The sequence below is a fragment of the Mirounga angustirostris genome, unplaced genomic scaffold (genome assembly GCF_029215605.1).
Source record: "Mirounga angustirostris isolate CCGP_5_RB_7025 unplaced genomic scaffold, mMirAng1.0.hap1 SCAF_15, whole genome shotgun sequence".
NCBI classification, from domain to species: Eukaryota; Metazoa; Chordata; class Mammalia; order Carnivora; family Phocidae; genus Mirounga; species Mirounga angustirostris.
The window spans coordinates 70,221,564-70,227,563 of record NW_026991723.1 but is presented as its reverse complement, the minus strand read 5'-3'; positions in this window follow the sequence as shown (position 1 = coordinate 70,227,563).

Sequence of the window (6,000 nt, the reverse complement as noted above, 5' to 3'; positions counted from 1 at the left end):
GCTCTAGGCAAGTGCCCGGGCCCGGGTCCCAGTGTCATCGTCCCAGGGCCTGGAGCACTACGCACACCTGCCTCGTGAGGCTGCCGCGGGAGAGGAAGGAGAAGTGGAAGGGCGCCTAGAACCTTCGTGCAGCGCCGGGTTCGGGGCAGGCCCAGAGGCTCCGCCGCAGCTGCCGCGGGGGCTTGGCGAGGCCAGCATCTCACGCTGCCCACAGGACCAGTAGCCACACCGCGGAGGGTGCCCGGGCCGCGCTGGGCATCGCTTTCTGGGAAGCTGCCCGGAAGGCCCCGGCGTCTCCAGCAAGGCCAGGGGGATGGTTCCTGAGAGCCCCCAGGTGAAGGCCATCAGCACAGCGTGCGGGTGGAGGCACGAGGTCTCTCCTGAGGGGCAGAGGCAGAAGCCGGTGCAGACCCCCGAGGCCTCCAGCACAGCGGGTGGAGGGGCCTTCACGACTCAGGTACGCTTCTGTTACAGCCTTGATTTGGTGGAGGGGCCCTCAGCGTCAGGCCCTGTGATAGGCAGGGCCTCACGGTCGTCACCAGGGATGGAAGCAAACGCTACGTTTCTTCTTTTTTTGGACAGGTTTTCTTTTCTTTTCTTTTTTTTTTAAGATTTTATTTATTTGAGAGAGAGAGAATGAGAGAGAGCACATGAGAGGGGGGAGGGTCAGAGGGAGAAGCAGCCTCCCTGCCGAGCAGGGAGCCCGATGCAGGACTCGATCCAGGGACTCGATCCAGGGACTCCGGAATCATGACCTGAGCCGAAGGCAGTCGCTTAACCAACTGAGCCACCCAGGCGCCCCCTTCTTTCCTTCTTGATATTGGTAATTTGTGTCTTGTGATTAGTCTGACTAGGGGTTTATCAGTTGTCTTTTTTTTGCAAAGAAACAGCTTTTGATTTTACTGATTTTATTATTTTTCTGGCTTTTGTTTGATAGATTCCTGCTCATGTTTTTATTATGTTCTTCCTTTTGTTTGCTTCCTTCAGTTTCCTTTTCCAGTTTCTTAAGGTGAATACTTATTAGATCATTAATTTGAGACCATTCTTCTCTTCTTAGTATAAGCTTATTTTTTTCAAAGTGAACATAACCTCAAGATTTTATTGCCTTTATAATAACACAAAAGATGAAGCTCAAAACTGGATCATTTGGCCTTTTCTCTTGTTATCTCCTCATAGTTCAAAATGCTTGCATCTTTTAATAGCCGGCATTCTCTTACATCTATAGTTGGGCTCCATGCATTCTGCGTTCTCACCTCAGCACAATCTTCTCTGTGGTTTCAGCCTTTTTCTGGAAAATTGGCTTAGTCTGCTTACCATAGTCACTCTGCCTCCTGTCCCAACACTGTTTCCCCTGGACACATGAAAATCCTTGCCCTTCTTGTACGGTGTTATTTTGTTGGTATCTGCCATACTTCTTAGAGAAAGTCTGCTGGGTTTTAAGAATGTTTACCTTGGTTGTGTGGGTACTTTCCCTACACATGTTTAATGCTATCAATTTTCCTATAAATACTGATTTATCTGTAGTCCATATATTTTGATGCATTGTCTTAATTTTCAATTGAAATTATTTTTTAAATTTATTTGACTTTTTCTTTGAGTTATTTAGAAGTACGTTTTCAATTTTCAAATATTGGGGAATTCCCCAAATATCTTTCTGTGTTGATTTCTAATTTAATTCCATTATGGTAAGAGAACATACTCTGTACAATTTCAGTATTTTAAACTTTACTGAAGTCTGTTTTATGAACAGTGTATCTTGGTGACCATTTTTTTGTGTACTTGGAAAGAATACGTATTCTGCTGTTTGTTGGATAGAATTCTCTATAAATATTAGGTCAAGTTAGTTTATAGTGTTTTTCATGTCTTCCATGTCCTTCCTAATTTTCTTTCTGCTGCTTTTATTCCTGAGGGAGGATTGGTGAAGTGTCCAACTCTAGTCCTGGTGTTGTCTGTGTCTCCTAAGCTCTGTCAGTTTTTGCTTCATGCATTCTTCAAGCTCCACTGTTAGATGTATATACATTTAGGATTCTTATGTCTTGTGGGTGAATTGTCTCCTTTATTATTTTCTGATGACTCTCTTTATCTGTGGTAATACTCCTGTTCTGAAGTCTACTTTGTCTGGTATTCATAAAGGCCCCCCAGCTTTCTTTGGATTAGTGTTTTCATGGTATATCTTTTTACATCTTTTTATTTTTTAACGTAGTTATGTCTTAATCTCGAAGGTGAATTTCTTGTACACAGCATATGATGGGGTCTTGCTTTTTTATCTGATCTGACAATCTCTGCCTTTTAATTGAGGTGTGTAGACCATTTACATTGCTATTATTGATACGGTTATATTTAAGTCTACTATCTTGCCAACTGCTTATTTGTTCCATCTGTTCTTCCTTTTCCTACATTTGCCAACTTGCTTTTGGATTATTTTTTATGATTCTATTTTCTCTTCACTCTCATTAAACCTCTTTTAATATTTTTTTTCCTGTGCATGTCACAGGATTTAAAATATTCATCTTCAATTTACACATTTTAAAATCATCTTCAAAAAAAGTCTTCAAATAATATTATACCACTTCATGTATAGTGTAAGAACCTTACAACAAGATATTTTTCCTTTTCCCCATCCTTTGTGCTATTATCATATACGTAGGGGCTGTATTATTTCAAATGAGTTTTAAATTTCTTAAGTAATATATGACTTTTTTGTGTAAAAATATTAAAACATTTTGCATAGCCTAAAGTCCCCTTGACCATCCCTTCCCGGGAGGTAAGCAAAGTTATCAGTTTCTTATACATTGTTTTAAACTTTTTCTATGTCTGTACCGTGTGTGTGTGCGTGCACATACATATACACTTAGAATATGTATAGTTAATTTTTTTACATAAAAGATACCATACTGTGCACACCAATCTATGGCAGCTTCTTTTATCAACAGTGTATCTTGTCCGTCTACCCATATTAGTACCTCATTCTTTTGAGCTGCTACATAGTAGTCTATTAAGTGAGTTGCCTACCATGTTATTTAAGGTGATGGACCTTTGTTTCCTATTATTCATCATGATAAACAAGCTTCCAGTGAACATCCTTCTGTATGCCTTACTGTGGACATATGCAAGTGCTTCCCTAGAGTACCTGCCTAGAAAGGTAATTACATTTTTCATAGAACCCTCTAGCAAGAAATAAAGGGGAGAGGGGGGCAGAAATTAAAATGAGAAGGTTTTAGGGTTGCACTGAGGCTAGTGGGTGTGGTAGTGGGGGTGGTGGGTGTGTTTGGGATATGATAGAGGATTTAAAGCCTTGGAAAGTCTTTGAAAAATCTTATGCAGTAATGGCATAATCTTTGGAACTCAGGGGCATATGAGGGAACACGGATTGGTTGCTATTTTCATGCCTTGGGTATAAAGAATCCACTTTTTTTCTTCGTGGGAAGTAGAAAAGAATGGTGCGACTCATTTTGATGGTCTATCAGAGGGGTTAAATAACTTGCCCAAAGTCATATGGCTAGCAAAGGGCTTATTTTCTGGTTACCTCACAGCAGAATGAGTGACAGCCCAGGGGGCTTGGGAAAATAATTGAATTTAAAGGTCATTTGGTTAGACACCTTCATTCTTCACATGGGAAGAGAGGCCTTGAGAGGAAAGAGACTTGCTCAAGGTCCCGTATCAAGTCAGTGTCAAAGCTGGAGCTCTAGTCCTAAGTGCCAACATATTTCGGCCTGGCTATAGGTGGCAGAACAGCAGAAACAGGAAGGAGATAGCTTAGTCCAGCTAGGAAGTGGTGGTGGGGGACCAAGGAGGCAGAGAAGCAAACAACATTGCCGCCTCCTCCGCCCCCGGCAGCCCACTCTCTTCCTTTCTCCAGATTCCTGCGGACTTCTTTCTTCAGCAGCATCAAAGAAGTCCAAAAAGGAAAACTAAACAATCCAAATTATAGGATAGAGAAAAAGACCCATTTCCATATAAATGTTACCATTATGCAGCAAAACAAACACACTCCCTAAGAAATCAATCTTAAAAAAAAACAAAAACCAAATAACGAGGAAATAACGAGGTTTTGGTTTGAATCTGCGATGTGGAAGATGGGCATGAATAGTCTCTAAACCAACTGGTGGAGCCACAGTAATTCTCTCCTGGATGGCGGAGGGGTGGGGGCTGGGCACGTACCCAAACACTGCTATTTAAAGAGTGGTTTAGGGGCGCCTGGGTGGCTCAGTTGGTTAAGCGACTGCCTTCGGCTCAGGTCATGGTCCTGGAGTCCCGGGATCGAGTCCCGCATCGGGCTCCCTGCTCGGCAGGGAGCCTGCTTCTCCCTCTGACCCTCCCCCCTCTCATGTGCTCTCTCTCTCTCATTCTCTCTGTCTCAAATAAATAAATAAAATCTTTAAAAAAAAAAAAGAGTGGTTTAGATCCCTTTGCAATTATTTTCAGGCCGCAAAACAGAATAAAATTAAAAAAACAAAACAAAAGGAGGCATGGAGTCTTTAAAACAAAAAAGTTGGGCCCTCAAAAGACTTCTCAAAGCTGGAAAGCTGTGGAAGAAGGGTCTGGAACTGTCACCAGGCTCTTGCCTACTTCACAGCAGAGGTCCTCAAGCTGCCCACAGGCAGAGTAAGGATGCCCTTTGAGAAGTACGGCATTTTGGGTGCTGTCTTCTGAGTAGTTGGGAACAGAATATTCTTCCAGTTCAGAAATTTTCCAGGGGAGGTTTTTTTGTTTGTTTGTTTTGTTTTGTTTTTAGAGCAATCTCTGCCTTGGAATATCTGGAATGCCTTTTAAAAAGGCAAGTTCCTCTGGAGGGTATTATGTTGAGTGAAATAAGTCAAACAGAGAAAGACATGTATCATATGACCTCGCTGATATGAGGAATTCTTAATCGCAGGAAACAAACTGAGGGTTGCTGGAGTGGGGGGTGGGGTGGGAGGGATGGGGTGACGGGGTGATAGACACTGGGGAGGGTATGTGCTCTGGTAAGCGCTGTGAATTGTGCAAGACTGTTGAATCTCAGATCTGTACCTCTGAAACAAATAATGTAATATATGTTAAGAAAAAAAAAAGAAGAAGAAGAAGGTAGCGGGAGGGGAAGAATGAAGCGGGGGAAATCGGAGGGGTAGACGAACCATGAGAGACGATGGACTCTGAAAAACAAACTGAGGGTTCTAGAGGGGAGGGGGGTGGGAGGATGGGTTAGCCTGGTGGTGGGTATTGAGGAGGGCACATTCTGCATGGAGCACTGGGTGTTGTGCACAAACAATGAATCATGGAACACTTCATCTAAAACTAATGATGTAATGTATGGGGATTAACATAAGAATAAAATAAAAAAAAAATAAAAAGGCAAGTTCCTGAACTACCCCGCCCCAACTCCAGTACTGAATATGGAGGTGGGTCCGGGAATCCTCATGTTAAAAATTGTCCGGTGGTTCTTGTGCCTGCCTGCTGATGTCCGGCCCAGGATGGGCTGGTTCAATCATTTTGCAATGATAGAGGAACTTTTTGAAAACCTGCATCAATTATGTGGAACCCAATCAATTTACTTTTTTAGTCAAATATTGGTAACCTATGGTTCAACCTAGTATCTTTCTTTTCTTCGAGTTTTAACTGAGTGCTAGAAAATGAGTTTTCTGGGTTTTTGCTTGGAGACACTCAGGATGAAGAGAATTTTCAGGGTGTGAACATTAACTGACAGATGACCTAGGGCAGGGGTCTCCATACTTGGTTAAGTTTGGAAACCATTTCATGAGGCACCTTAGAGTTCTCATTTCTATTTAGAGCTATGAAGTTCAAATATATATGTTATGAGGTAGCAGGTCCTCAGGTTTTTGTTTTTTGTTTTTTTTAAGATTGATTTCTTAGGGAGTGTGTACGATTGGGGAAGGGGCAGACTCTCCACTGAGTGGGGAGCCTAAGGCAGGGCTCAGTTCCAGGACCCTGAGATTGTGACTTGAGCCAAAATCAAGACCCGGAGGCTTAAATGACTGGGCCAGCCAGGTGCTCCAGGTCCTC